Raw genomic sequence first — 24,606 nt, forward strand, 5'->3', positions numbered from 1 at the left:
GCTCATTCCCATACCGGGAGTCGAACCCGGGCCGCCTGGGTGAGAACCAGGAATCCTAAACGCTAGACCATATGGGAACCATGGGGTGGGGCTGAGCTAGTAATCGAAAAAAGTTTTCTGGCTTTGAGTACTCTACTTTTACGTCATGCTCAGAGCGAGCCTGTCACCAGATCCCGGCATATCAACCCAGCCCCGCCGACAGATAGGTTAAGGTCGCCTGAATCAAACAGCGTTTTTCCCTGCTGAAGAGGTGCCTCCGTTGCCCAGATATGGCTGTTTTTGTCGATACGCAAAAGAGCTCCCTGGAGCGACCAGGGAGCTTATTCCTCCAAAGAGCTCATTTCCATCTTGACAAAAACAGCCATATCTCGGCAAGGGAGGCACCCAGTCACAAGGGGGATGCACTGTTTGATTCAGGTGACCATAACCTATCTTTCAGCGGTGGTGGAGTCAATGCCCTGGGTTCTGCTGACAGGTTCACCTCCGGTCGCCTCGTTAGCGCAGTAGGTAGCGTGTCAGTCTCGTAATTTGAAGGTCGTGAGTTCAATCCTCACACGGGGCAAAATTGTCGCAAGCTTTTTCTATCCCTCCTGCCCCGAAAGCCACAGTCCGTCGCCACTGCGGACCCAAACGTTAACGATGAAACGGTAAGGGGAGCCAAGCTGACAGAGGGGATACAGGAGGTCTTTGAGTCCCTTCCCTGGACACCTTGGAGTTAGAAGGGAGAGATGGGAACTTTGGGAACGTTTTGATCTATGAAGCCAAACTGGGGTGTTGTGCCGAAGGAAGGAAGAGCTAAAAGCGGTCTTGGGCGTTTGTGGCCGCCCGCCGACAGCATCTCCGACCCAAATGCTTTAACGCCGCAATGCGGTTTCAGGATTGGTGCAAGTTTAGAAAAAAGCTCATTCCCATACCGGGAGTCGAACCCGGGCCGCCTGGGTGAAAACCAGGAATCCTAACCGCTAGACCATATGGGAACTGTGGTGTGAGGCTGAGCTAGTTATCGAAAAAGTTTCCTGGCTTTGAGTACTCTACTTTTACGTCACGCTTAGAGGGAGCCTGTCACCAGAACCCGGCATATCAACCCAGCCCCGCCGACAGATAGGTTAGGGTCGCCTGAGTCAAACAGCGTTTTCTCCTGCTGAAGGGGTGCCTCCGTTGCCCAGATATGGCTGTTTTTGTCTTATACGCAAAAGAGCTCCCTGGAGCGACCAGGGCGGTGCCGTTGCTCCAAAGTGTTGAGCGGCAACGCCCTCATTCCGCCAAAGAGCTCATTTCCATATTGAGAAAAACAGCCATATCTCGGCAAGAGAGGCACCCAGTCACAACGGGGAAACGCCGTTTGATTCAGGTGACCCTCAGTTGACCCTAACCTATCTTTCAGCGGCGCCGAGTCGATGCTCTGGGTTCTGCTGACAGTCTCGCTTCCGGTTGCCTCGTTAGCGCAGTAGGTAGCGCGTCAGTCTCATAATCTGAAGGTCGTGAGTTCGATCCTCACACGCGGCACTTTTGTCACGAGATTTTTCTCTCCCTCTTGCCCCGATAACCACAGTCCTTCGCCACTGCGGACCCAAACGTTACCGATGAAACACTAAGGGGAGCCAAGCTGACAGAGGGGATACAGGGGGTCTTTGAGTCCCTTCCCTGGACACCTTGGAGTTGGAAGGGAGAGATGAGAACGTTTTGAGCTATGAAGCCATACTGGGGTCTTGTGCCGAAGGAAGGAAGGGCTAAAAGCGGTCTTTGGCGTTTGCGGCCGCCCGCCGACAGCAGGTCCGACCCAAAGACTTTAACGCTGCAACGCGGTTTCTGGATTGGTGTAAGTCTAGAAAAAGGCTCATTCCCATACCGGGAGTCGAACCCGGGCCGCCTGGGTGAGAACCAGGAATCCTAACCGCTAGACCATATGGGAACCATGGGGTGGGGCTGAGCTAGTAATCGAAAAAGTTTTCTGGCTTTGAGTACTCTACTTTTACGTCACGCTCAGAGCGAGCCTGTCACCAGATCCCGGCATATCAACCCAGCCCCGCCGACAGATAGGTTAAGGTCGCCTGAATCAAACAGCGTTTTTCCCTGCTGAAGAGGTGCCTCCGTTGCCCAGATATGGCTGTTTTTGTCGATACGCAAAAGAGCTCCCTGGAGCGACCAGGGAGCTCATTCCTCCAAAGAGCTCATTTCCATCTTGACAAAAACAGCCATATATCGGCAAGGGAGGCACCCAGTCACAAGGGGGATGCACTGTTTGATTCAGGTGACCATAACCTATCTTTCAGCGGTGGTGGAGTCAATGCCCTGGGTTCTGCTGACAGGTTCACCTCCGGTCGCCTCGTTAGCGCAGTAGGTAGCGTGTCAGTCTCGTAATCTGACGGTCGTGAGTTCAATCCTCACACGGGGCAAAATTGTCGCAAGCTTTTTCTATCCCTCTTGCCCCGAAAGCCACAGTCCGTCGCCACTGCGGACCCAAACGTTAACGATGAAACGGTAAGGGGAGCCAAGCTGACAGAGGGGATACAGGAGGTATTTGAGTCCCTTCCCTGGACACCTTGGAGTTAGAAGGGAGAGATGGGAACTTTGGGAACGTTTTGATCTATGAAGCCAAACTGGGGTGTTGTGCCGAAGGAAGGAAGAGCTAAAAGCGGTCTTGGGCGTTTGTGGCCGCCCGCCGACAGCATCTCCGACCCAAGTGCTTTAACGCCGCAATGCGGTTTCAGGATTGGTGCAAGTTTAGAAAAAAGCTCATTCCCATACCGGGAGTCGAACCCAGGCCGCCTGGGTGAAAACCAGGAATCCTAACCGCTAGACCATATGGGAACTGTGGTGTGAGGCTGAGCTAGTTATCGAAAAAGTTTCCTGGCTTTGAGTACTCTACTTTTACGTCACGCTTAGAGGGAGCCTGTCACCATAACCCGGCATATCAACCCAGCCCCGCCGACAGATAGGTTAGGGTCGCCTGAGTCAAACAGCGTTTTCTCCTGCTGAAGGGGTGCCTCCGTTGCCCAGATATGGCTGTTTTTGTCTTATACGCAAAAGAGCTCCCTGGAGCGACCAGGGCGGTGCCGTTGCTCCAAAGTGTTGAGCGGCAACGCCCTCATTCCGCCAAAGAGCTCATTTCCATATTGAGAAAAACAGCCATATCTCGGCAAGAGAGGCACCCAGTCACAACGGGGAAACGCCGTTTGATTCAGGTGACCCTCAGTTGACCCTAACCTATCTTTCAGCGGCGCCGAGTCGATGCTCTGGGTTCTGCTGACAGACTCGCTTCCGGTTGCCTCGTTAGCGCAGTAGGTAGCGCGTCAGTCTCATAATCTGAAGGTCGTGAGTTCGATCCTCATACGGGGCACTTTTGTCACGAGATTTTTCTCTCCCTCTTGCCCCGATAACCACAGTCCTTCGCCACTGCGGACCCAAACGTTACCGATGAAACACTAAGGGGAGCCAAGCTGACAGAGGGGATACAGGGGGTCTTTGAGTCCCTTCCCTGGACACCTTGGAGTTGGAAGGGAAAGATGAGAACGTTTTGAGCTATGAAGCCATACTGGGGTCTTGTGCCGAAGGAAGGAAGGGCTAAAAGCGGTCTTTGGCGTTTGCGGCCGCCCGCCGACAGCAGGTCCGACCCAAAGACTTTAACGCTGCAACGCGGTTTCTGGATTGGTGTAAGTCTAGAAAAAGGCTCATTCCCATACTGGGAGTCGAACCCAGGCCACCTGGGTGAGAACCAGAAATCCTAACCGCTAGACCATATGGAAACCATGGTGTGGGGCTGAGCTAGTAATCGAAAAAGTTTTCTGGCTTTGAGTACTCTACTTTTACGTCACGCTCAGAGCGAGCCTGTCACCAGATCCCGGCATATCAACCCAGCCCCGCCGACAGATAGGTTAAGGTCGCCTGAATCAAACAGCGTTTTTCCCTGCTGAAGAGGTGCCTCCGTTGCCCAGATATGGCTGTTTTTGTCGATACGCAAAAGAGCTCCCTGGAGCGACCAGGGAGCTCATTCCTCCAAAGAGCTCATTTCCATCTTGACAAAAACAGCCATATCTCGGCAAGGGAGGCACCCAGTCACAAGGGGGATGCACTGTTTGATTCAGGTGACCATAAACTATCTTTCAGCGGGGGTGGAGTCAATGCCCTGGGTTCTGCTGGCAGGTTCACCTCCGGTCGCCTCGTTAGCGCAGTAGGTAGCGTGTCAGTCTCGTAATCTGAAGGTCGTGAGTTCAATCCTGACACGGGGCAAAATTGTCGCAAGCTTTTTCTATCCCTCTTGCCCCGAAAGCCACAGTCCGTCGCCACTGCGGACCCAAACGTTAACGATGAAACGGTAAGGGGAGCCAAGCTGACAGAGGGGATACAGGAGGTCTTTGAGTCCCTTCCCTGGACACCTTGGAGTTAGAAGGGAGAGATGGGAACTTTGGGAACGTTTTGATCTATGAAGCCAAACTGGGGTGTTGTGCCGAAGGAAGGAAGAGCTAAAAGCGGTCTTGGGCGTTTGTGGCCGCCCGCCGACAGCATCTCCGACCCAAATGCTTTAACGCCGCAATGCGGTTTCAGGATTGGTGCAAGTTTAGAAAAAAGCTCATTCCCATACCGGGAGTCGAACCCGGGCCGCCTGGGTGAAAACCAGGAATCCTAACCGCTAGACCATATGGGAACTGTGGTGTGAGGCTGAGCTAGTTATCGAAAAAGTTTCCTGGCTTTGAGTACTCTACTTTTACGTCACGCTTAGAGGGAGCCTGTCACCATAACCCGGCATATCAACCCAGCCCCGCCGACAGATAGGTTAGGGTCGCCTGAGTCAAACAGCGTTTTCTCCTGCTGAAGGGGTGCCTCCGTTGCCCAGATATGGCTGTTTTTGTCTTATACGCAAAAGAGCTCCCTGGAGCGACCAGGGCGGTGCCGTTGCTCCAAAGTGTTGAGCGGCAACGCCCTCATTCCGCCAAAGAGCTCATTTCCATATTGAGAAAAACAGCCATATCTCGGCAAGAGAGGCACCCAGTCACAACGGGGAAACGCCGTTTGATTCAGGTGACCCTCAGTTGACCCTAACCTATCTTTCAGCGGCGCCGAGTCGATGCTCTGGGTTCTGCTGACAGTCTCGCTTCCGGTTGCCTCGTTAGTGCAGTAGGTAGCGCGTCAGTCTCATAATCTGAAGGTCGTGAGTTCGATCCTCACACGCGGCACTTTTGTCACGAGATTTTTCTCTCCCTCTTGCCCCGATAACCACAGTCCTTCGCCACTGCGGACCCAAACGTTACCGATGAAACACTAAGGGGAGCCAAGCTGACAGAGGGGATACAGGGGGTCTTTGAGTCCCTTCCCTGGACACCTTGGAGTTGGAAGGGAGAGATGAGAACGTTTTGAGCTATGAAGCCATACTGGGGTCTTGTGCCGAAGGAAGGAAGGGCTAAAAGCGGTCTTTGGCGTTTGCGGCCGCCCGCCGACAGCAGGTCCGACCCAAAGACTTTAACGCTGCAACGCGGTTTCTGGATTGGTGTAAGTCTAGAAAAAGGCTCATTCCCATACCGGGAGTCGAACCCGGGCCGCCTGGGTGAGAACCAGGAATCCTAACCGCTAGACCATATGGGAACCATGGGGTGGGGCTGAGCTAGTAATCAAAAAAGTTTTCTGGCTTTGAGTACTCTACTTTTACGTCACGCTCAGAGCGAGCCTGTCACCAGATCCCGGCATATCAACCCAGCCCCGCCGACAGATAGGTTAAGGTCGCCTGAATCAAACAGCGTTTTTCCCTGCTGAAGAGGTGCCTCCGTTGCCCAGATATGGCTGTTTTTGTCGATACGCAAAAGAGCTCCCTGGAGCGACCAGGGAGCTCATTCCTCCAAAGAGCTCATTTCCATCTTGACAAAAACAGCCATATCTCGGCAAGGGAGGCACCCAGTCACAAGGGGGATGCACTGTTTGATTCAGGTGACCATAACCTATCTTTCAGCGGTGGTGGAGTCAATGCCCTGGGTTCTGCTGACAGGTCCACCTCCGGTCGCCTCGTTAGCGCAGTAGGTAGCGTGTCAGTCTCGTAATCTGAAGGTCGTGAGTTCAATCCTGACACGGGGCAAAATTGTCGCAAGCTTTTTCTATCCCTCTTGCCCCGAAAGCCACAGTCCGTCGCCACTGCGGACCCAAACGTTAACGATGAAACGGTAAGGGGAGCCAAGCTGACAGAGGGGATACAGGAGGTCTTTGAGTCCCTTCCCTGGACACCTTGGAGTTAGAAGGGAGAGATGGGAACTTTGGGAACGTTTTGATCTATGAAGCCAAACTGGGGTGTTGTGCCGAAGGAAGGAAGAGCTAAAAGCGGTCTTGGGCGTTTGTGGCCGCCCGCCGACAGCATCTCCGCCCCAAATGCTTTAACGCCGCAATGCGGTTTCAGGATTGGTGCAAGTTTAGAAAAAAGCTCATTCCCATACCGGGAGTCGAACCCGGGCCGCCTGGGTGAAAACCAGGAATCCTAACCGCTAGACCATATGGGAACTGTGGTGTGAGGCTGAGCTAGTTATCGAAAAAGTTTCCTGGCTTTGAGTACTCTACTTTTACGTCACGCTTAGAGGGAGCCTGTCACCAGAACCCGGCATATCAACCCAGCCCCGCCGACAGATAGGTTAGGGTCGCCTGAGTCAAACAGCGTTTTCTCCTGCTGAAGGGGTGCCTCCGTTGCCCAGATATGGCTGTTTTTGTCTTATACGCAAAAGAGCTCCCTGGAGCGACCAGGGCGGTGCCGTTGCTCCAAAGTGTTGAGCGGCAACGCCCTCATTCCGCCAAAGAGCTCATTTCCATATTGAGAAAAACAGCCATATCTCGGCAAGAGAGGCACCCAGTCACAACGGGGAAACGCCGTTTGATTCAGGTGACCCTCAGTTGACCCTAACCTATCTTTCAGCGGCGCCGAGTCGATGCTCTGGGTTCTGCTGACAGTCTCGCTTCCGGTTGCCTCGTTAGCGCAGTAGGTAGCGCGTCAGTCTCATAATCTGAAGGTCGTGAGTTCGATCCTCACACGCGGCACTTTTGTCACGAGATTTTTCTCTCCCTCTTGCCCCGATAACCACAGTCCTTCGCCACTGCGGACCCAAACGTTACCGATGAAACACTAAGGGGAGCCAAGCTGACAGAGGGGATACAGGGGGTCTTTGAGTCCCTTCCCTGGACACCTTGGAGTTGGAAGGGAGAGATGAGAACGTTTTGAGCTATGAAGCCATACTGGGGTCTTGTGCCGAAGGAAGGAAGGGCTAAAAGCGGTCTTTGGCGTTTGCGGCCGCCCGCCGACAGCAGGTCCGACCCAAAGACTTTAACGCTGCAACGCGGTTTCTGGATTGGTGTAAGTCTAGAAAAAGGCTCATTCCCATACCGGGAGTCAACCCGGGCCGCCTGGGTGAGAACCAGGAATCCTAACCGCTAGACCATATGGGAACCATGGGGTGGGGCTGAGCTAGTAATCAAAAAAGTTTTCTGGCTTTGAGTACTCTACTTTTACGTCACGCTCAGAGCGAGCCTGTCACCAGATCCCGGCATATCAACCCAGCCCCGCCGACAGATAGGTTAAGGTCGCCTGAATCAAACAGCGTTTTTCCCTGCTGAAGAGGTGCCTCCGTTGCCCAGATATGGCTGTTTTTGTCGATACGCAAAAGAGCTCCCTGGAGCGACCAGGGAGCTCATTCCTCCAAAGAGCTCATTTCCATCTTGACAAAAACAGCCATATCTCGGCAAGGGAGGCACCCAGTCACAAGGGGGATGCACTGTTTGATTCAGGTGACCATAACCTATCTTTCAGCGGTGGTGGAGTCAATGCCCTGGGTTCTGCTGACAGGTCCACCTCCGGTCGCCTCGTTAGCGCAGTAGGTAGCGTGTCAGTCTCGTAATCTGAAGGTCGTGAGTTCAATCCTGACACGGGGCAAAATTGTCGCAAGCTTTTTCTATCCCTCTTGCCCCGAAAGCCACAGTCCGTCGCCACTGCGGACCCAAACGTTAACGATGAAACGGTAAGGGGAGCCAAGCTGACAGAGGGGATACAGGAGGTCTTTGAGTCCCTTCCCTGGACACCTTGGAGTTAGAAGGGAGAGATGGGAACTTTGGGAACGTTTTGATCTATGAAGCCAAACTGGGGTGTTGTGCCGAAGGAAGGAAGAGCTAAAAGCGGTCTTGGGCGTTTGTGGCCGCCCGCCGACAGCATCTCCGACCCAAGTGCTTTAACGCCGCAATGCGGTTTCAGGATTGGTGCAAGTTTAGAAAAAAGCTCATTCCCATACCGGGAGTCGAACCCAGGCCGCCTGGGTGAAAACCAGGAATCCTAACCACTAGACCATATGGGAACTGTGGTGTGAGGCTGAGCTAGTTATCGAAAAAGTTTCCTGGCTTTGAGTACTCTACTTTTACGTCACGCTTAGAGGGAGCCTGTCACCATAACCCGGCATATCAACCCAGCCCCGCCGACAGATAGGTTAGGGTCGCCTGAGTCAAACAGCGTTTTCTCCTGCTGAAGGGGTGCCTCCGTTGCCCAGATATGGCTGTTTTTGTCTTATACGCAAAAGAGCTCCCTGGAGCGACCAGGGCGGTGCTGTTGCTCCAAAGTGTTGAGCGGCAACGCCCTCATTCCGCCAAAGAGCTCATTTCCATATTGAGAAAAACAGCCATATCTCGGCAAGAGAGGCACCCAGTCACAACGGGGAAACGCCGTTTGATTCAGGTGACCCTCAGTTGACCCTAACCTATCTTTCAGCGGCGCCGAGTCGATGCTCTGGGTTCTGCTGACAGACTCGCTTCCGGTTGCCTCGTTAGCGCAGTAGGTAGCGCGTCAGTCTCATAATCTGAAGGTCGTGAGTTCGATCCTCACACGGGGCACTTTTGTCACGAGATTTTTCTCTCCCTCTTGCCCCGATAACCACAGTCCTTCGCCACTGCGGACCCAAACGTTACCGATGAAACACTAAGGGGAGCCAAGCTGACAGAGGGGATACAGGGGGTCTTTGAGTCCCTTCCCTGGACACCTTGGAGTTGGAAGGGAGAGATGAGAACGTTTTGAGCTATGAAGCCATACTGGGGTCTTGTGCCGAAGGAAGGAAGGGCTAAAAGCGGTCTTTGGCGTTTGCGGCCGCCCGCCGACAGCAGGTCCGACCCAAAGACTTTAACGCTGCAACGCGGTTTCTGGATTGGTGTAAGTCTAGAAAAAGGCTCATTCCCATACCGGGAGTCGAACCCGGGCCGCCTGGGTGAGAACCAGGAATCCTAACCGCTAGACCATATGGGAACCATGGGGTGGGGCTGAGCTAGTAATCGAAAAAGTTTTCTGGCTTTGAGTACTCTACTTTTACGTCACGCTCAGAGCGAGCCTGTCACCAGATCCCGGCATATCAACCCAGCCCCGCCGACAGATAGGTTAAGGTCGCCTGAATCAAACAGCGTTTTTCCCTGCTGAAGAGGTGCCTCCGTTGCCCAGATATGGCTGTTTTTGTCGATACGCAAAAGAGCTCCCTGGAGCGACCAGGGAGCTCATTCCTCCAAAGAGCTCATTTCCATCTTGACAAAAACAGCCATATCTCGGCAAGGGAGGCACCCAGTCACAAGGGGGATGCACTGTTTGATTCAGGTGACCATAACCTATCTTTCAGCGGTGGTGGAGTCAATGCCCTGGGTTCTGCTGACAGGTTCACCTCCGGTCGCCTCGTTAGCGCAGTAGGTAGCGTGTCAGTCTCGTAATCTGAAGGTCGTGAGTTCAATCCTGACACGGGGCAAAATTGTCGCAAGCTTTTTCTATCCCTCTTGCCCCGAAAGCCACAGTCCGTCGCCACTGCGGACCCAAACGTTAACGATGAAACGGTAAGGGGAGCCAAGCTGACAGAGGGGATACAGGAGGTCTTTGAGTCCCTTCCCTGGACACCTTGGAGTTAGAAGGGAGAGATGGGAACTTTGGGAACGTTTTGATCTATGAAGCCAAACTGGGGTGTTGTGCCGAAGGAAGGAAGAGCTAAAAGCAGTCTTGGGCGTTTGTGGCCGCCCGCCGACAGCATCTCCGACCCAAGTGCTTTAACGCCGCAATGCGGTTTCAGGATTGGTGCAAGTTTAGAAAAAAGCTCATTCCCATACCGGGAGTCGAACCCAGGCCGCCTGGGTGAAAACCAGGAATCCTAACCGCTAGACCATATGGGAACTGTGGTGTGAGGCTGAGCTAGTTATCGAAAAAGTTTCCTGGCTTTGAGTACTCTACTTTTACGTCACGCTTAGAGGGAGCCTGTCACCATAACCCGGCATATCAACCCAGCCCCGCCGACAGATTGGTTAGGGTCGCCTGAGTCAAACAGCGTTTTCTCCTGCTGAAGGGGTGCCTCCGTTGCCCAGATATGGCTGTTTTTGTCTTATACGCAAAAGAGCTCCCTGGAGCGACCAGGGCGGTGCTGTTGCTCCAAAGTGTTGAGCGGCAACGCCCTCATTCCGCCAAAGAGCTCATTTCCATATTGAGAAAAACAGCCATATCTCGGCAAGAGAGGCACCCAGTCACAACGGGGAAACGCCGTTTGATTCAGGTGACCCTCAGTTGACCCTAACCTATCTTTCAGCGGCGCCGAGTCGATGCTCTGGGTTCTGCTGACAGACTCGCTTCCGGTTGCCTCGTTAGCGCAGTAGGTAGCGCGTCAGTCTCATAATCTGAAGGTCGTGAGTTCGATCCTCACACGGGGCACTTTTGTCACGAGATTTTCCTCTCCCTCTTGCCACGATAACCACAGTCCTTCGCCACTGCGGACCCAAACGTTACCGATGAAACACTAAGGGGAGCCAAGCTGACAGAGGGGATACAGGGGGTCTTTGAGTCCCTTCCCTGGACACCTTGGAGTTGGAAGGGAAAGATGAGAACGTTTTGAGCTATGAAGCCATACTGGGGTCTTGTGCCGAAGGAAGGAAGGGCTAAAAGCGGTCTTTGGCGTTTGCGGCCGCCCGCCGACAGCAGGTCCGACCCAAAGACTTTAACGCTGCAACGCGGTTTCTGGATTGGTGTAAGTCTAGAAAAAGGCTCATTCCCATACCGGGAGTCGAACCCGGGCCGCCTGGGTGAGAACCAGGAATCCTAACCGCTAGACCATATGGGAACCATGGTGTGGGGCTGAGCTAGTAATCGAAAAAGTTTTCTGGCTTTGAGTACTCTACTTTTACGTCACGCTCAGAACGAGCCTGTCACCAGATCCCGGCATATCAACCCAGCCCCGCCGACAGATAGGTTAAGGTCGCCTGAATCAAACAGCGTTTTTCCCTGCTGAAGAGGTGCCTCCGTTGCCCAGATATGGCTGTTTTTGTCGATACGCAAAAGAGCTCCCTGGAGCGACCAGGGAGCTCATTCCTCCAAAGAGCTCATTTCCATCTTGACAAAAACAGCCATATCTCGGCAAGGGAGGCACCCAGTCACAAGGGGGATGCACTGTTTGATTCAGGTGACCATAAACTATCTTTCAGCGGGGGTGGAGTCAATGCCCTGGGTTCTGCTGACAGGTTCACCTCCGGTCGCCTCGTTAGCGCAGTAGGTAGCGTGTTTGTCTCGTAATCTGAAGGTCGTGAGTTCAATCCTGACACGGGGCAAAATTGTCGCAAGCTTTTTCTATCCCTCTTGCCCCGAAAGCCACAGTCCGTCGCCACTGCGGACCCAAACGTTAACGATGAAACGGTAAGGGGAGCCAAGCTGACAGAGGGGATACAGGAGGTCTTTGAGTCCCTTACCTGGACACCTTGGAGTTAGAAGGGAGAGATGGGAACTTTGGCAACGTTTTGATCTATGAAGCCAAACTGGGGTGTTGTGCCGAAGGAAGGAAGAGCTAAAAGCGGTCTTGGGCGTTTGTGGCCGCCCGCCGACAGCATCTCCGACCCAAATGCTTTAACGCCGCAATGCGGTTTCAGGATTGGTGCAAGTTTAGAAAAAAGCTCATTCCCATACCGGGAGTCGAACCCGGGCCGCCTGGGTGAAAACCAGGAATCCTAACAGCTAGACCATATGGGAACTGTGGTGTGAGGCTGAGCTAGTTATCGAAAAAGTTTCCTGGCTTTGAGTACTCTACTTTTACGTCACGCTTAGAGGGAGCCTGTCACCAGAACCCGGCATATCAACCCAGCCCCGCCGACAGATAGGTTAGGGTCGCCTGAGTCAAACAGCGTTTTCTCCTGCTGAAGGGGTGCCTCCGTTGCCCAGATATGGCTGTTTTTGTCTTATACGCAAAAGAGCTCCCTGGAGCGACCAGGGCGGTGCCGTTGCTCCAAAGTGTTGAGCGGCAACGCCCTCATTCCGCCAAAGAGCTCATTTCCATATTGAGAAAAACAGCCATATCTCGGCAAGAGAGGCACCCAGTCACAACGGGGAAACGCCGTTTGATTCAGGTGACCCTCAGTTGACCCTAACCTATCTTTCAGCGGCGCCGAGTCGATGCTCTGGGTTCTGCTGACAGACTCGCTTCCGGTTGCCTCGTTAGCGCAGAAGGTAGCGCGTCAGTCTCATAATCTGAAGGTCGTGAGTTCGATCCTCACACGCGGCACTTTTGTCACGAGATTTTTCTCTCCCTCTTGCCCCGATAACCACAGTCCTTCGCCACTGCGGACCCAAACGTTACCGATGAAACACTAAGGGGAGCCAAGCTGACAGAGGGGATACAGGGGGTCTTTGAGTCCCTTCCCTGGACACCTTGGAGTTGGAAGGGAGAGATGAGAACGTTTTGAGCTATGAAGCCATACTGGGGTCTTGTGCCGAAGGAAGGAAGGGCTAAAAGCGGTCTTTGGCGTTTGCGGCCGCCCGCCGACAGCAGGTCCGACCCAAAGACTTTAACGCTGCAACGCGGTTTCTGGATTGGTGTAAGTCTAGAAAAAGGCTCATTCCCATACCGGGAGTCGAACCCGGGCCGCCTGGGTGAAAACCAGGAATCCTAACCGCTAGACCATATGGGAACCATGGGGTGGGGCTGAGCTAGTAATCGAAAAAGTTTTCTGGCTTTGAGTACTCTACTTTTACGTCACGCTCAGAGCGAGCCTGTCACCAGATCCCGGCATATCAACCCAGCCCCGCCGACAGATAGGTTAAGGTCGCCTGAATCAAACAGCGTTTTTCCCTGCTGAAGAGGTGCCTCCGTTGCCCAGATATGGCTGTTTTTGTCGATACGCAAAAGAGCTCCCTGGAGCGACCAGGGAGCTCATTCCTCCAAAGAGCTCATTTCCATCTTGACAAAAACAGCCATATCTCGGCAAGGGAGGCACCCAGTCACAAGGGGGATGCACTGTTTGATTCAGGTGACCATAACCTATCTTTCAGCGGTGGTGGAGTCAATGCCCTGGGTTCTGCTGACAGGTTCACCTCCGGTCGCCTCGTTAGCGCAGTAGGTAGCGTGTCAGTCTCGTAATCTGAAGGTCGTGAGTTCAATCCTGACACGGGGCAAAATTGTCGCAAGCTTTTTCTATCCCTCTTGCCCCGAAAGCCACAGTCCGTCGCCACTGCGGACCCAAACGTTAACGATGAAACGGTAAGGGGAGCCAAGCTGACAGAGGGGATACAGGAGGTCTTTGAGTCCCTTCCCTGGACACCTTGGAGTTAGAAGGGAGAGATGGGAACTTTGGGAACGTTTTGATCTATGAAGCCAAACTGGGGTGTTGTGCCGAAGGAAGGAAGAGCTAAAAGCGGTCTTGGGCGTTTGTGGCCGCCCGCCGACAGCATCTCCGACCCAAGTGCTTTAACGCCGCAATGCGGTTTCAGGATTGGTGCAAGTTTAGAAAAAAGCTCATTCCCATACCGGGAGTCGAACCCAGGCCGCCTGGGTGAAAACCAGGAATCCTAACCGCTAGACCATATGGGAACTGTGGTGTGAGGCTGAGCTAGTTATCGAAAAAGTTTCCTGGCTTTGAGTACTCTACTTTTACGTCACGCTTAGAGGGAGCCTGTCACCATAACCCGGCATATCAACCCAGCCCCGCCGACAGATAGGTTAGGGTCGCCTGAGTCAAACGGCGTTTTCTCCTGCTGAAGGGGTGCCTCCGTTGCCCAGATATGGCTGTTTTTGTCTTATACGCAAAAGAGCTCCCTGGAGCGACCAGGGCGGTGCTGTTGCTCCAAAGTGTTGAGCGGCAACGCCCTCATTCCGCCAAAGAGCTCATTTCCATATTGAGAAAAACAGCCATATCTCGGCAAGAGAGGCACCCAGTCACAACGGGGAAACGCCGTTTGATTCAGGTGACCCTCAGTTGACCCTAACCTATCTTTCAGCGGCGCCGAATCGATGCTCTGGGTTCTGCTGACAGACTCGCTTCCGGTTGCCTCGTTAGCGCAGTAGGTAGCGCGTCAGTCTCATAATCTGAAGGTCGTGAGTTCGATCCTCACACGGGGCACTTTTGTCACGAGATTTTTCTCTCCCTCTTGCCCCGATAACCACAGTCCTTCGCCACTGCGGACCCAAACGTTACCGATGAAACACTAAGGGGAGCCAAGCTGACAGAGGGGATACAGGGGGTCTTTGAGTCCCTTCCCTGGACACCTTGGAGTTGGAAGGGAAAGATGAGAACGTTTTGAGCTATGAAGCCATACTGGGGTCTTGTGCCGAAGGAAGGAAGGGCTAAAAGCGGTCTTTGGCGTTTGCGGCCGCCCGCCGACAGCAGGTCCGACCCAAAGACTTTAACGCTGCAACGCGGTTTCTGGATTGGTGTAAGTCTAGAAAAAGGCTCATTCCCATACCGGGAGTCGAACCCGGGCCGCCTGGGTGAGAACCAGGAATCCTAACCGCTAGACCATATGGGAACCATGGTGTGGGGCTGAGCTAGTAATCGAAAAAGTTTTCTGGCTTTGAGTACTCTACTTTTACGTCACGCTCAGAGCGAGCCTGTCACCAGATCCCGGCATATCAACCCAGCCCCGCCGACAGATAGGTTAAGGTCGCCTGAATCAAACAGCGTTTTTCCCTGCTGAAGAGGTGCCTCCGTTGCCCAGATATGGCTGTTTTTGTCGATACGCAAAAGAGCTCCCTGGAGCGACCAGGGAGCTCATTCCTCCAAAGAGCTCATTTCCATCTTGACAAAAACAGCCATATCTCGGCAAGGGAGGCACCCAGTCACAAGGGGGATGCACTGTTTGATTCAGGTGACCATAAACTATCTTTCAGCGGGGGTGGAGTCAATGCCCTGGGTTCTGCTGACAGGTTCACCTCCGGTCGCCTCGTTAGCGCAGTAGGTAGCGTGTCAGTCTCGTAATCTGAAGGTCGTGAGTTCAATCCTGACACGGGGCAAAATTGTCGCAAGCTTTTTCTATCCCTCTTGCCCCGAAAGCCACAGTCCGTCGCCACTGCGGACCCAAACGTTAACGATGAAACGGTAAGGGGAGCCAAGCTGACAGAGGGGATACAGGAGGTCTTTGAGTCCCTTCCCTGGACACCTTGGAGTTAGAAGGGAGAGATGGGAACTTTGGGAACGTTTTGATCTATGAAGCCAAACTGGGGTGTTGTGCCGAAGGAAGGAAGAGCTAAAAGCGGTCTTGGGCGTTTGTGGCCGCCCGCCGACAGCATCTCCGACCCAAATGCTTTAACGCCGCAATGCGGTTTCAGGATTGGTGCAAGTTTAGAAAAAAGCTCATTCCCATACCGGGAGTCGAACCCGGGCCGCCTGGGTGAAAACCAGGAATCCTAACCGCTAGACCATATGGGAACTGTGGTGTGAGGCTGAGCTAGTTATCGAAAAAGTTTCCTGGCTTTGAGTACTCTACTTTTACGTCACGCTTAGAGGGAGCCTGTCACCAGAACCCGGCATATCAACCCAGCCCCGCCGACAGATAGGTTAGGGTCGCCTGAGTCAAACAGCGTTTTCTCCTGCTGAAGGGGTGCCTCCGTTGCCCAGATATGGCTGTTTTTGTCTTATACGCAAAAGAGCTCCCTGGAGCGACCAGGGCGGTGCCGTTGCTCCAAAGTGTTGAGCGGCAACGCCCTCATTCCGCCAAAGAGCTCATTTCCATATTGAGAAAAACAGCCATATCTCGGCAAGAGAGGCACCCAGTCACAACGGGGAAACGCCGTTTGATTCAGGTGACCCTCAGTTGACCCTAACCTATCTTTCAGCGGCGCCGAGTCGATGCTCTGGGTTCTGCTGACAGTCTCGCTTCCGGTTGCCTCGTTAGCGCAGTAGGTAGCGCGTCAGTCTCATAATCTGAAGGTCGTGAGTTCGATCCTCACACGGGGCACTTTTGTCACGAGATTTTCCTCTCCCTCTTGCCCCGATAACCACAGTCCTTCGCCACTGCGGACCCAAACGTTACCGATGAAACACTAAGGGGAGCCAAGCTGACAGAGGGGATACAGGGGGTCTTTGAGTCCCTTCCCTGGACACCTTGGAGTTGGAAGGGAAAGATGAGAACGTTTTGAGCTATGAAGCCATACTGGGGTCTTGTGCCGAAGGAAGGAAGGGCTAAAAGCGGTCTTTGGCGTTTGCGGCCGCCCGCCGACAGCAGGTCCGACCCAAAGACTTTAACGCTGCAACGCGGTTTCTGGATTGGTGTAAGTCTAGAAAAAGGCTCATTCCCATACCGGGAGTCGAACCCGGGCCGCCTGGGTGAGAACCAGGAATCCTAACCGCTAGACCATATGGGAACCATGGTGTGGGGCTGAGCTAGTAATCGAAAAAGTTTTCTGGCTTTGAGTACTCTACTTTTACGTCACGCTCAGAACGAGCCTGTCACCAGATCCCGGCATATCAACCCAGCCCCGCCGACAGATAGGTTAAGGTCGCCTGAATCAAACAGCGTTTTTCCCTGCTGAAGAGGTGCCTCCGTTGCCCAGATATGGCTGTTTTTGTCGATACGCAAAAGAGCTCCCTGGAGCGACCAGGGAGCTCATTCCTCCAAAGAGCTCATTTCCATCTTGACAAAAACAGCCATATCTCGGCAAGGGAGGCACCCAGTCACAAGGGGGATGCACTGTTTGATTCAGGTGACCATAAACTATCTTTCAGCGGGGGTGGAGTCAATGCCCTGGGTTCTGCTGACAGGTTCACCTCCGGTCGCCTCGTTAGCGCAGTAGGTAGCGTGTTTGTCTCGTAATCTGAAGGTCGTGAGTTCAATCCTGACACGGGGCAAAATTGTCGCAAGCTTTTTCTATCCCTCTTGCCCCGAAAGCCACAGTCCGTCGCCACTGCGGACCCAAACGTTAACGATGAAACGGTAAGGGGAGCCAAGCTGACAGAGGGGATACAGGAGGTCTTTGAGTCCCTTCCCTGGACACCTTGGAGTTAGAAGGGAGAGATGGGAACTTTGGCAACGTTTTGATCTATGAAGCCAAACTGGGGTGTTGTGCCGAAGGAAGGAAGAGCTAAAAGCGTTCTTGGGCGTTTGTGGCCGCCCGCCGACAGCATCTCCGACCCAAATGCTTTAACGCCGCAATGCGGTTTCAGGATTGGTGCAAGTTTAGAAAAAAGCTCATTCCCATACCGGGAGTCGAACCCGGGCCGCCTGGGTGAAAACCAGGAATCCTAACCGCTAGACCATATGGGAACTGTGGTGTGAGGCTGAGCTAGTTATCGAAAAAGTTTCCTGGCTTTGAGTACTCTACTTTTACGTCACGCTTAGAGGGAGCCTGTCACCAGAACCCGGCATATCAACCCAGCCCCGCCGACAGATAGGTTAGGGTCGCCTGAGTCAAACAGCGTTTTCTCCTGCTGAAGGGGTGCCTCCGTTGCCCAGATATGGCTGTTTTTGTCTTATACGCAAAAGAGCTCCCTGGAGCGACCAGGGCGGTGCCGTTGCTCCAAAGTGTTGAGCGGCAACGCCCTCATTCCGCCAAAGAGCTCATTTCCATATTGAGAAAAACAGCCATATCTCGGCAAGAGAGGCACCCAGTCACAACGGGGAAACGCCGTTTGATTCAGGTGACCCTCAGTTGACCCTAACCTATCTTTCAGCGGCGCCGAGTCGATGCTCTGGGTTCTGCTGACAGACTCGCTTCCGGTTGCCTCGTTAGCGCAGAAGGTAGCGCGTCAGTCTCATAATCTGAAGGTCGTGAGTTCGATCCTCACACGCGGCACTTTTGTCACGAGATTTTTCTCTCCCTCTTGCCCCGATAACCACAGTCCTTCGCCACTGCGGACCCAAACGTTACCGATGAAACACTAAGGGGAGCCAAGCTGACAGAGGGGATACAGGGGGTCTTTGAGTCCCTTCCCTGGACACCTTGGAGTTGGAAGGGAGAGATGAGAACGTTTTGAGCTATGAAGCCATACTGGGGTCTTGTGCCGAAGGAAGGAAGGGCTAAAAGCGGTCTTTGGCGTTTGCGGCCGCCCGCCGACAGCAGGTCCGACCCAAAGACTTTAACGCTGCAACGCGGTTTCTGGATTGGTGTAAGTCTAGAAAAAGGCTCATTCCCATACCGGGAGTCAAACCCGGGCCGCCTGGGTGAGAACCAGGAATCCTAACCGCTAGACCATATGGGAACCATGGGGTGGGGCTGAGCTAGTAATAGAAAAAGTTTTCTGGCTTTGAGTACTCTACTTTTACGTCACGCTCAGAGCGAGCCTGTCACCAGATCCCGGCATATCAACCCAGCCCCGCCGACATATAGGTTAAGGTCGCCTGAATCAAACAGCGTTTTTCCCTGCTGAAGAGGTGCCTCCGTTGCCCAGATATGGCTGTTTTTGTCGATATGCAAAAGAGCTCCCTGGAGCGACCAGGGAGCTCATTCCTCCAAAGAGCTCATTTCCATCTTGACAAAAACAGCCATATCTCGGCAAGGGAGGCACCCAGTCACAAGGGGGATGCACTGTTTGATTCAGGTGACCATAAACTATCTTTCAGCGGTGGTGGAGTCAATGCCCTGGGTTCTGCTGACAGGTTCACCTCCGGTCGCCTCGTTAGCGCAGTAGGTAGCGTGTCAGTCTCGTAATCTGAAGGTCGTGAGTTCAATCCTGACACGGGGCAAAATTGTCGCAAGCTTTTTCTATCCCTCTTGCCCCGAAAGCCACAGTCCGTCGCCACTGCGGACCCAAACGTTAACGATGAAACGGTAAGGGGAGCCAAGCTGACAGAGGGGATACAGGAGGTCTTTGAGTCCCTTCCCTGGACACCTTGGAGTTAGAAGGGAGAGATGGGAACTTTGGGAACGTTTTGATCTATGAAGCCAAACTGGGGTGTTGTGCCGAAGGAAGGAAGAGCTAAAAGCGGTCTTGGGCGTTTGTGGCCGCCCGCCGACAGCATCTCCGACCCAAATGCTTTAACGCCGCAATGCGGTTTCAGGATTGGTGCAAGTTTAGAAAAAAGCTCATTCCCATACCGGGAGTCGAACCCGGGCCGCCTGGGTGAAAACCAGGAATCCTAACCGCTAGACCATATGGGAACTGTGGTGTGAGGCTGAGCTAGTTATCGAAAAAGTTTCCTGGCTTTGAGTACTCTACTTTTACGTCACGCTTAGAGGGAGCCTGTCACCAGAACCCGGCATATCAACCCAGCCCCGCCGACAGATAGGTTAGGGTCGCCTGAGTCAAACAGCGTTTTCTCCTGCTGAAGGGGTGCCTCCGTTGCCCAGATATGGCTGTTTTTGTCTTATACGCAAAAGAGCTCCCTGGAGCGACCAGGGCGGTGCCGTTGCTCCAAAGTGTTGAGCGGCAACGCCCTCATTCCGCCAAAGAGCTCATTTCCATATTGAGAAAAACAGCCATATCTCGGCAAGAGAGGCACCCAGTCACAACGGGGAAACGCCGTTTGATTCAGGTGACCCTCAGTTGACCCTAACCTATCTTTCAGCGGCGCCGAGTCGATGCTCTGGGTTCTGCTGACAGTCTCGCTTCCGGTTGCCTCGTTAGCGCAATAGGTAGCGCGTCAGTCTCATAATCTGAAGGTCGTGAGTTCGATCCTCACACGCGGCACTTTTGTCACGAGATTTTTCTCTCCCTCTTGCCCCGATAACCACAGTCCTTCGCCACTGCGGACCCAAACGTTACCGATGAAACACTAAGGGGAGCCAAGCTGACAGAGGGGATACAGGGGGTCTTTGAGTCCCTTCCCTGGACACCTTGGAGTTGGAAGGGAGAGATGAGAACGTTTTGAGCTATGAAGCCATACTGGGGTCTTGTGCCGAAGGAAGGAAGGGCTAAAAGCGGTCTTTGGCGTTTGCGGCCGCCCGCCGACAGCAGGTCCGACCCAAAGACTTTAACGCTGCAACGCGGTTTCTGGATTGGTGTAAGTCTAGAAAAAGGCTCATTCCCATACCGGGAGTCGAACCCGGGCCGCCTGGGTGAGAACCAGGAATCCTAACCGCTAGACCATATGGGAACCATGGGGTGGGGCTGAGCTAGTAATCGAAAAAGTTTTCTGGCTTTGAGTACTCTACTTTTACGTCACGCTCAGAGCGAGCCTGTCACCAGATCCCGGCATATCAACCCAGCCCCGCCGACAGATAGGTTAAGGTCGCCTGAATCAAACAGCGTTTTTCCCTGCTGAAGAGGTGCCTCCGTTGCCCAGATATGGCTGTTTTTGTCGATACGCAAAAGAGCTCCCTGGAGCGACCAGGGAGCTCATTCCTCCAAAGAGCTCATTTCCATCTTGACAAAAACAGCCATATCTCGGCAAGGGAGGCACCCAGTCACAAGGGGGATGCACTGTTTGATTCAGGTGACCATAACCTATCTTTCAGCTGTGGTGGAGTCAATGCCCTGGGTTCTGCTGACAGGTTCACCTCCGGTCGCCTCGTTAGCGCAGTAGGTAGCGTGTCAGTCTCGTAATCTGAAGGTCGTGAGTTCAATCCTGACACGGGGCAAAATTGTCGCAAGCTTTTTCTATCCCTCTTGCCCCGAAAGCCACAGTCCGTCGCCACTGCGGACCCAAACGTTAACGATGAAACGGTAAGGGGAGCCAAGCTGACAGAGGGGATACAGGAGGTCTTTGAGTCCCTTCCCTGGACACCTTGGAGTTAGAAGGGAGAGATGGGAACTTTGGGAACGTTTTGATCTATGAAGCCAAACTGGGGTGTTGTGCCGAAGGAAGGAAGAGCTAAAAGCGGTCTTGGGCGTTTGTGGCCGCCCGCCGACAGCATCTCCGACCCAAGTGCTTTAACGCCGCAATGCGGTTTCAGGATTGGTGCAAGTTTAGAAAAAAGCTCATTCCCATACCGGGAGTCGAACCCAGGCCGCCTGGGTGAAAACCAGGAATCCTAACCGCTAGACCATATGGGAACTGTGGTGTGAGGCTGAGCTAGTTATCGAAAAAGTTTCCTGGCTTTGAGTACTCTACTTTTACGTCACGCTTAGAGGGAGCCTGTCACCATAACCCGGCATATCAACCCAGCCCCGCCGACAGATAGGTTAGGGTCGCCTGAGTCAAACGGCGTTTTCTCCTGCTGAAGGGGTGCCTCCGTTGCCCAGATATGGCTGTTTTTGTCTTATACGCAAAAGAGCTCCCTGGAGCGACCAGGGCGGTGCTGTTGCTCCAAAGTGTTGAGCGGCAACGCCCTCATTCCGCCAAAGAGCTCATTTCCATATTGAGAAAAACAGCCATATCTCGGCAAGAGAGGCACCCAGTCACAACGGGGAAACGCCGTTTGATTCAGGTGACCCTCAGTTGACCCTAACCTATCTTTCAGCGGCGCCGAATCGATGCTCTGGGTTCTGCTGACAGACTCGCTTCCGGTTGCCTCGTTAGCGCAGTAGGTAGCGCGTCAGTCTCATAATCTGAAGGTCGTGAGTTCGATCCTCACACGGGGCACTTTTGTCACGAGATTTTTCTCTCCCTCTTGCCCCGATAACCACAGTCCTTCGCCACTGCGGACCCAAACGTTACCGATGAAACACTAAGGGGAGCCAAGCTGACAGAGGGGATACAGGGGGTCTTTGAGTCCCTTCCCTGGACACCTTGGAGTTGGAAGGGAAAGATGAGAACGTTTTGAGCTATGAAGCCATACTGGGGTCTTGTGCCGAAGGAAGGAAGGGCTAAAAGCGGTCTTTGGCGTTTGCGGCCGCCCGCCGACAGCAGGTCCGACCCAAAGACTTTAACGCTGCAACGCGGTTTCTGGATTGGTGTAAGTCTAGAAAAAGGCTCATTCCCATACCGGGAGTCGAACCCGGGCTGCCTGGGTGAGAACCAGGAATCCTAACCGCTAGACCATATGGGAACCATGGTGTGGGGCTGAGCTAGTAATCGAAAAAGTTTTCTGGCTTTGAGTACTCTACTTTTACGTCACGCTCAGAGCGAGCCTGTCACCAGATCCCGGCATATCAACCCAGCCCCGCCGACAGATAGGTTAAGGTCGCCTGAATCAAACAGCGTTTTTCCCTGCTGAAGAGGTGCCTCCGTTGCCCAGATATGGCTGTTTTTGTCGATACGCAAAAGAGCTCCCTGGAGCGACCAGGGAGCTCATTCCTCCAAAGAGCTCATTTCCATCTTGACAAAAACAGCCATATCTCGGCAAGGGAGGCACCCAGTCACAAGGGGGATGCACTGTTTGATTCAGGTGACCATAAACTATCTTTCAGCGGGGGTGGAGTCAATGCCCTGGGTTCTGCTGACAGGTTCACCTCCGGTCGCCTCGTTAGCGCAGTAGGTAGCGTGTCAGTCTCGTAATCTGAAGGTCGTGAGTTCAATCCTGACACGGGGCAAAATTGTCGCAAGCTTTTTCTATCCCTCTTGCCCCGAAAGCCACAGTCCGTCGCCACTGCGGACCCAAACGTTAACGATGAAACGGTAAGGGGAGCCAAGCTGACAGAGGGGATACAGGAGGTCTTTGAGTCCCTTCCCTGGACACCTTGGAGTTAGAAGGGAGAGATGGGAACTTTGGGAACGTTTTGATCTATGAAGCCAAACTGGGGTGTTGTGCCGAAGGAAGGAAGAGCTAAAAGCGGTCTTGGGCGTTTGTGGCCGCCCGCCGACAGCATCTCCGACCCAAGTGCTTTAACGCCGCAATGCGGTTTCAGGATTGGTGCAAGTTTAGAAAAAAGCTCATTCCCAAACGGGAGTCGAACCCAGGCCACCTGGGTGAAAACCAGGAATCCTAACCGCTAGACCATATGGGAACTGTGGTGTGAGGCTGAGCTAGTTATCGAAAAAGTTTCCTGGCTTTGAGTACTCTACTTTTACGTCACGCTTAGAGGGAGCCTGTCACCATAACCCGGCATATCAACCCAGCCCCGCCGACAGATAGGTTAGGGTCGCCTGAGTCAAACAGCGTTTTCTCCTGCTGAAGGGGTGCCTCCGTTGCCCAGATATGGCTGTTTTTGTCTTATACGCAAAAGAGCTCCCTGGAGCGACCAGGGCGGTGCTGTTGCTCCAAAGTGTTGAGCGGCAACGCCCTCATTCCGCCAAAGAGCTCATTTCCATATTGAGAAAAACAGCCATATCTCGGCAAGAGAGGCACCCAGTCACAACGGGGAAACGCCGTTTGATTCAGGTGACCCTCAGTTGACCCTAACCTATCTTTCAGCGGCGCCGAGTCGATGCTCTGGGTTCTGCTGACAGACTCGCTTCCGGTTGCCTCGTTAGCGCAGTAGGTAGCGCGTCAGTCTCATAATCTGAAGGGCGTGAGTTCGATCCTCACACGGGGCACTTTTGTCACGAGATTTTTCTCTCCCTCTTGCCCCGATAACCACAGTCCTTCGCCACTGCGGACCCAAACGTTACCGATGAAACACTAAGGGGAGCCAAGCTGACAGAGGGGATACAGGGGGTCTTTGAGTCCCTTCCCTGGACACCTTGGAGTTGGAAGGGAAAGATGAGAACGTTTTGAGCTATGAAGCCATACTGGGGTCTTGTGCCGAAGGAAGGAAGGGCTAAAAGCGGTCTTTGGCGTTTGCGGCCGCCCGCCGACAGCAGCTCCGACCCAAAGACTTTAACGCTGCAACGCGGTTTCTGGATTGGTGTAAGTCTAGAAAAAGGCTCATTCCCATACCGGGAGTCGAACCCAGGCCGAACTGGGTGAGAACCAGGAATCCTAACCGCTAGACCATATGGGAACCATGGTGTGGGGCTGAGCTAGTAATCGAAAAAGTTTTCTGGCTTTGAGTACTCTACTTTTACGTCACGCTCAGAGCGAGCCTGTCACCAGATCCCGGCATATCAACCCAGCCCCGCCGACAGATAGGTTAAGGTCGCCTGAATCAAACAGCGTTTTTCCCTGCTGAAGAGGTGCCTCCGTTGCCCAGATATGGCTGTTTTTGTCGATACGCAAAAGAGCTCCCTGGAGCGACCAGGGAGCTCATTCCTCCAAAGAGCTCATTTCCATCTTGACAAAAACAGCCATATCTCGGCAAGGGAGGCACCCAGTCACAAGGGGGATGCACTGTTTGATTCAGGTGACCATAAACTATCTTTCAGCGGGGGTGGAGTCAATGCCCTGGGTTCTGCTGACAGGTTCACCTCAGGTCGCCTCGTTAGCGCAGTAGGTAGCGTGTCAGTCTCGTAATCTGAAGGTCGTGAGTTCAATCCTGACACGGGGCAAAATTGTCGCAAGCTTTTTCTATCCCTCTTGCCCCGAAAGCCACAGTCCGTCGCCACTGCGGACCCAAACGTTAACGATGAAACGGTAAGGGGAGCCAAGCTGACAGAGGGGATACAGGAGGTCTTTGAGTCCCTTCCCTGGACACCTTGGAGTTAGAAGGGAGAGATGGGAACTTTGGGAACGTTTTGATCTATGAAGCCAA

General features: G+C 53.5%; 52 non-coding genes across 52 annotated transcripts; 27 read left to right on the top strand and 25 right to left on the bottom strand.

Annotated features, from left to right (window-relative positions):
- Window positions 1–5: 5 nt before the first annotated feature.
- TRNAE-CUC (transfer RNA glutamic acid (anticodon CUC)) lies at window positions 6–77 on the bottom strand. Its single transcript has one exon. It is a non-coding gene; the product is annotated as a tRNA-Glu (tRNA).
- A 412-nt stretch (window positions 78–489) lies between these two features.
- TRNAT-CGU (transfer RNA threonine (anticodon CGU)) lies at window positions 490–562 on the top strand. Its single transcript has one exon. It is a non-coding gene; the product is annotated as a tRNA-Thr (tRNA).
- A 343-nt stretch (window positions 563–905) lies between these two features.
- TRNAE-UUC (transfer RNA glutamic acid (anticodon UUC)) lies at window positions 906–977 on the bottom strand. The gene has a single exon. It is a non-coding gene; the product is annotated as a tRNA-Glu (tRNA).
- A 456-nt stretch (window positions 978–1,433) lies between these two features.
- Window positions 1,434–1,506, top strand: TRNAM-CAU (transfer RNA methionine (anticodon CAU)). Its single transcript has one exon. It is a non-coding gene; the product is annotated as a tRNA-Met (tRNA).
- A 334-nt stretch (window positions 1,507–1,840) lies between these two features.
- TRNAE-CUC (transfer RNA glutamic acid (anticodon CUC)) lies at window positions 1,841–1,912 on the bottom strand. The gene has a single exon. It is a non-coding gene; the product is annotated as a tRNA-Glu (tRNA).
- A 411-nt stretch (window positions 1,913–2,323) lies between these two features.
- On the top strand, window positions 2,324–2,396 carry TRNAT-CGU (transfer RNA threonine (anticodon CGU)). Its single transcript has one exon. It is a non-coding gene; the product is annotated as a tRNA-Thr (tRNA).
- Window positions 2,397–2,739: 343 nt separating this feature from the next.
- On the bottom strand, window positions 2,740–2,811 carry TRNAE-UUC (transfer RNA glutamic acid (anticodon UUC)). The gene has a single exon. It is a non-coding gene; the product is annotated as a tRNA-Glu (tRNA).
- Window positions 2,812–3,267: 456 nt separating this feature from the next.
- Window positions 3,268–3,340, top strand: TRNAM-CAU (transfer RNA methionine (anticodon CAU)). The gene has a single exon. It is a non-coding gene; the product is annotated as a tRNA-Met (tRNA).
- Window positions 3,341–3,674: 334 nt separating this feature from the next.
- TRNAE-CUC (transfer RNA glutamic acid (anticodon CUC)) lies at window positions 3,675–3,746 on the bottom strand. The gene has a single exon. It is a non-coding gene; the product is annotated as a tRNA-Glu (tRNA).
- Window positions 3,747–4,157: 411 nt separating this feature from the next.
- Window positions 4,158–4,230, top strand: TRNAT-CGU (transfer RNA threonine (anticodon CGU)). Its single transcript has one exon. It is a non-coding gene; the product is annotated as a tRNA-Thr (tRNA).
- A 343-nt stretch (window positions 4,231–4,573) lies between these two features.
- Window positions 4,574–4,645, bottom strand: TRNAE-UUC (transfer RNA glutamic acid (anticodon UUC)). Its single transcript has one exon. It is a non-coding gene; the product is annotated as a tRNA-Glu (tRNA).
- Window positions 4,646–5,101: 456 nt separating this feature from the next.
- On the top strand, window positions 5,102–5,174 carry TRNAM-CAU (transfer RNA methionine (anticodon CAU)). The gene has a single exon. It is a non-coding gene; the product is annotated as a tRNA-Met (tRNA).
- A 334-nt stretch (window positions 5,175–5,508) lies between these two features.
- TRNAE-CUC (transfer RNA glutamic acid (anticodon CUC)) lies at window positions 5,509–5,580 on the bottom strand. Its single transcript has one exon. It is a non-coding gene; the product is annotated as a tRNA-Glu (tRNA).
- A 411-nt stretch (window positions 5,581–5,991) lies between these two features.
- Window positions 5,992–6,064, top strand: TRNAT-CGU (transfer RNA threonine (anticodon CGU)). The gene has a single exon. It is a non-coding gene; the product is annotated as a tRNA-Thr (tRNA).
- Window positions 6,065–6,407: 343 nt separating this feature from the next.
- Window positions 6,408–6,479, bottom strand: TRNAE-UUC (transfer RNA glutamic acid (anticodon UUC)). The gene has a single exon. It is a non-coding gene; the product is annotated as a tRNA-Glu (tRNA).
- Window positions 6,480–6,935: 456 nt separating this feature from the next.
- Window positions 6,936–7,008, top strand: TRNAM-CAU (transfer RNA methionine (anticodon CAU)). The gene has a single exon. It is a non-coding gene; the product is annotated as a tRNA-Met (tRNA).
- Window positions 7,009–7,824: 816 nt separating this feature from the next.
- On the top strand, window positions 7,825–7,897 carry TRNAT-CGU (transfer RNA threonine (anticodon CGU)). Its single transcript has one exon. It is a non-coding gene; the product is annotated as a tRNA-Thr (tRNA).
- Window positions 7,898–8,240: 343 nt separating this feature from the next.
- On the bottom strand, window positions 8,241–8,312 carry TRNAE-UUC (transfer RNA glutamic acid (anticodon UUC)). The gene has a single exon. It is a non-coding gene; the product is annotated as a tRNA-Glu (tRNA).
- A 456-nt stretch (window positions 8,313–8,768) lies between these two features.
- On the top strand, window positions 8,769–8,841 carry TRNAM-CAU (transfer RNA methionine (anticodon CAU)). Its single transcript has one exon. It is a non-coding gene; the product is annotated as a tRNA-Met (tRNA).
- A 334-nt stretch (window positions 8,842–9,175) lies between these two features.
- TRNAE-CUC (transfer RNA glutamic acid (anticodon CUC)) lies at window positions 9,176–9,247 on the bottom strand. The gene has a single exon. It is a non-coding gene; the product is annotated as a tRNA-Glu (tRNA).
- A 411-nt stretch (window positions 9,248–9,658) lies between these two features.
- TRNAT-CGU (transfer RNA threonine (anticodon CGU)) lies at window positions 9,659–9,731 on the top strand. Its single transcript has one exon. It is a non-coding gene; the product is annotated as a tRNA-Thr (tRNA).
- Window positions 9,732–10,074: 343 nt separating this feature from the next.
- On the bottom strand, window positions 10,075–10,146 carry TRNAE-UUC (transfer RNA glutamic acid (anticodon UUC)). The gene has a single exon. It is a non-coding gene; the product is annotated as a tRNA-Glu (tRNA).
- Window positions 10,147–10,602: 456 nt separating this feature from the next.
- TRNAM-CAU (transfer RNA methionine (anticodon CAU)) lies at window positions 10,603–10,675 on the top strand. Its single transcript has one exon. It is a non-coding gene; the product is annotated as a tRNA-Met (tRNA).
- A 334-nt stretch (window positions 10,676–11,009) lies between these two features.
- Window positions 11,010–11,081, bottom strand: TRNAE-CUC (transfer RNA glutamic acid (anticodon CUC)). The gene has a single exon. It is a non-coding gene; the product is annotated as a tRNA-Glu (tRNA).
- Window positions 11,082–11,492: 411 nt separating this feature from the next.
- TRNAT-CGU (transfer RNA threonine (anticodon CGU)) lies at window positions 11,493–11,565 on the top strand. The gene has a single exon. It is a non-coding gene; the product is annotated as a tRNA-Thr (tRNA).
- Window positions 11,566–11,908: 343 nt separating this feature from the next.
- TRNAE-UUC (transfer RNA glutamic acid (anticodon UUC)) lies at window positions 11,909–11,980 on the bottom strand. Its single transcript has one exon. It is a non-coding gene; the product is annotated as a tRNA-Glu (tRNA).
- A 456-nt stretch (window positions 11,981–12,436) lies between these two features.
- Window positions 12,437–12,509, top strand: TRNAM-CAU (transfer RNA methionine (anticodon CAU)). The gene has a single exon. It is a non-coding gene; the product is annotated as a tRNA-Met (tRNA).
- Window positions 12,510–12,843: 334 nt separating this feature from the next.
- On the bottom strand, window positions 12,844–12,915 carry TRNAE-UUC (transfer RNA glutamic acid (anticodon UUC)). The gene has a single exon. It is a non-coding gene; the product is annotated as a tRNA-Glu (tRNA).
- A 411-nt stretch (window positions 12,916–13,326) lies between these two features.
- On the top strand, window positions 13,327–13,399 carry TRNAT-CGU (transfer RNA threonine (anticodon CGU)). Its single transcript has one exon. It is a non-coding gene; the product is annotated as a tRNA-Thr (tRNA).
- A 343-nt stretch (window positions 13,400–13,742) lies between these two features.
- TRNAE-UUC (transfer RNA glutamic acid (anticodon UUC)) lies at window positions 13,743–13,814 on the bottom strand. The gene has a single exon. It is a non-coding gene; the product is annotated as a tRNA-Glu (tRNA).
- Window positions 13,815–14,270: 456 nt separating this feature from the next.
- On the top strand, window positions 14,271–14,343 carry TRNAM-CAU (transfer RNA methionine (anticodon CAU)). Its single transcript has one exon. It is a non-coding gene; the product is annotated as a tRNA-Met (tRNA).
- A 334-nt stretch (window positions 14,344–14,677) lies between these two features.
- Window positions 14,678–14,749, bottom strand: TRNAE-CUC (transfer RNA glutamic acid (anticodon CUC)). Its single transcript has one exon. It is a non-coding gene; the product is annotated as a tRNA-Glu (tRNA).
- A 411-nt stretch (window positions 14,750–15,160) lies between these two features.
- TRNAT-CGU (transfer RNA threonine (anticodon CGU)) lies at window positions 15,161–15,233 on the top strand. The gene has a single exon. It is a non-coding gene; the product is annotated as a tRNA-Thr (tRNA).
- A 343-nt stretch (window positions 15,234–15,576) lies between these two features.
- On the bottom strand, window positions 15,577–15,648 carry TRNAE-UUC (transfer RNA glutamic acid (anticodon UUC)). Its single transcript has one exon. It is a non-coding gene; the product is annotated as a tRNA-Glu (tRNA).
- Window positions 15,649–16,104: 456 nt separating this feature from the next.
- Window positions 16,105–16,177, top strand: TRNAM-CAU (transfer RNA methionine (anticodon CAU)). The gene has a single exon. It is a non-coding gene; the product is annotated as a tRNA-Met (tRNA).
- A 334-nt stretch (window positions 16,178–16,511) lies between these two features.
- TRNAE-CUC (transfer RNA glutamic acid (anticodon CUC)) lies at window positions 16,512–16,583 on the bottom strand. The gene has a single exon. It is a non-coding gene; the product is annotated as a tRNA-Glu (tRNA).
- Window positions 16,584–16,994: 411 nt separating this feature from the next.
- On the top strand, window positions 16,995–17,067 carry TRNAT-CGU (transfer RNA threonine (anticodon CGU)). Its single transcript has one exon. It is a non-coding gene; the product is annotated as a tRNA-Thr (tRNA).
- A 343-nt stretch (window positions 17,068–17,410) lies between these two features.
- On the bottom strand, window positions 17,411–17,482 carry TRNAE-UUC (transfer RNA glutamic acid (anticodon UUC)). Its single transcript has one exon. It is a non-coding gene; the product is annotated as a tRNA-Glu (tRNA).
- A 456-nt stretch (window positions 17,483–17,938) lies between these two features.
- TRNAM-CAU (transfer RNA methionine (anticodon CAU)) lies at window positions 17,939–18,011 on the top strand. Its single transcript has one exon. It is a non-coding gene; the product is annotated as a tRNA-Met (tRNA).
- A 334-nt stretch (window positions 18,012–18,345) lies between these two features.
- On the bottom strand, window positions 18,346–18,417 carry TRNAE-CUC (transfer RNA glutamic acid (anticodon CUC)). The gene has a single exon. It is a non-coding gene; the product is annotated as a tRNA-Glu (tRNA).
- Window positions 18,418–18,828: 411 nt separating this feature from the next.
- TRNAT-CGU (transfer RNA threonine (anticodon CGU)) lies at window positions 18,829–18,901 on the top strand. Its single transcript has one exon. It is a non-coding gene; the product is annotated as a tRNA-Thr (tRNA).
- Window positions 18,902–19,244: 343 nt separating this feature from the next.
- Window positions 19,245–19,316, bottom strand: TRNAE-UUC (transfer RNA glutamic acid (anticodon UUC)). Its single transcript has one exon. It is a non-coding gene; the product is annotated as a tRNA-Glu (tRNA).
- Window positions 19,317–19,772: 456 nt separating this feature from the next.
- On the top strand, window positions 19,773–19,845 carry TRNAM-CAU (transfer RNA methionine (anticodon CAU)). Its single transcript has one exon. It is a non-coding gene; the product is annotated as a tRNA-Met (tRNA).
- A 334-nt stretch (window positions 19,846–20,179) lies between these two features.
- TRNAE-CUC (transfer RNA glutamic acid (anticodon CUC)) lies at window positions 20,180–20,251 on the bottom strand. Its single transcript has one exon. It is a non-coding gene; the product is annotated as a tRNA-Glu (tRNA).
- Window positions 20,252–20,662: 411 nt separating this feature from the next.
- Window positions 20,663–20,735, top strand: TRNAT-CGU (transfer RNA threonine (anticodon CGU)). Its single transcript has one exon. It is a non-coding gene; the product is annotated as a tRNA-Thr (tRNA).
- Window positions 20,736–21,078: 343 nt separating this feature from the next.
- On the bottom strand, window positions 21,079–21,150 carry TRNAE-UUC (transfer RNA glutamic acid (anticodon UUC)). Its single transcript has one exon. It is a non-coding gene; the product is annotated as a tRNA-Glu (tRNA).
- A 456-nt stretch (window positions 21,151–21,606) lies between these two features.
- Window positions 21,607–21,679, top strand: TRNAM-CAU (transfer RNA methionine (anticodon CAU)). Its single transcript has one exon. It is a non-coding gene; the product is annotated as a tRNA-Met (tRNA).
- A 334-nt stretch (window positions 21,680–22,013) lies between these two features.
- TRNAE-CUC (transfer RNA glutamic acid (anticodon CUC)) lies at window positions 22,014–22,085 on the bottom strand. The gene has a single exon. It is a non-coding gene; the product is annotated as a tRNA-Glu (tRNA).
- A 411-nt stretch (window positions 22,086–22,496) lies between these two features.
- On the top strand, window positions 22,497–22,569 carry TRNAT-CGU (transfer RNA threonine (anticodon CGU)). The gene has a single exon. It is a non-coding gene; the product is annotated as a tRNA-Thr (tRNA).
- Window positions 22,570–23,439: 870 nt separating this feature from the next.
- Window positions 23,440–23,512, top strand: TRNAM-CAU (transfer RNA methionine (anticodon CAU)). Its single transcript has one exon. It is a non-coding gene; the product is annotated as a tRNA-Met (tRNA).
- A 334-nt stretch (window positions 23,513–23,846) lies between these two features.
- Window positions 23,847–23,919, bottom strand: TRNAE-CUC (transfer RNA glutamic acid (anticodon CUC)). The gene has a single exon. It is a non-coding gene; the product is annotated as a tRNA-Glu (tRNA).
- A 411-nt stretch (window positions 23,920–24,330) lies between these two features.
- Window positions 24,331–24,403, top strand: TRNAT-CGU (transfer RNA threonine (anticodon CGU)). Its single transcript has one exon. It is a non-coding gene; the product is annotated as a tRNA-Thr (tRNA).
- The last annotated feature ends 203 nt before the right edge of the window (window positions 24,404–24,606 follow it).

Source organism: Leptodactylus fuscus, chromosome 5, assembly GCF_031893055.1.
Source record: "Leptodactylus fuscus isolate aLepFus1 chromosome 5, aLepFus1.hap2, whole genome shotgun sequence".
Lineage (NCBI taxonomy): Eukaryota > Metazoa > Chordata > Amphibia > Anura > Leptodactylidae > Leptodactylus > Leptodactylus fuscus.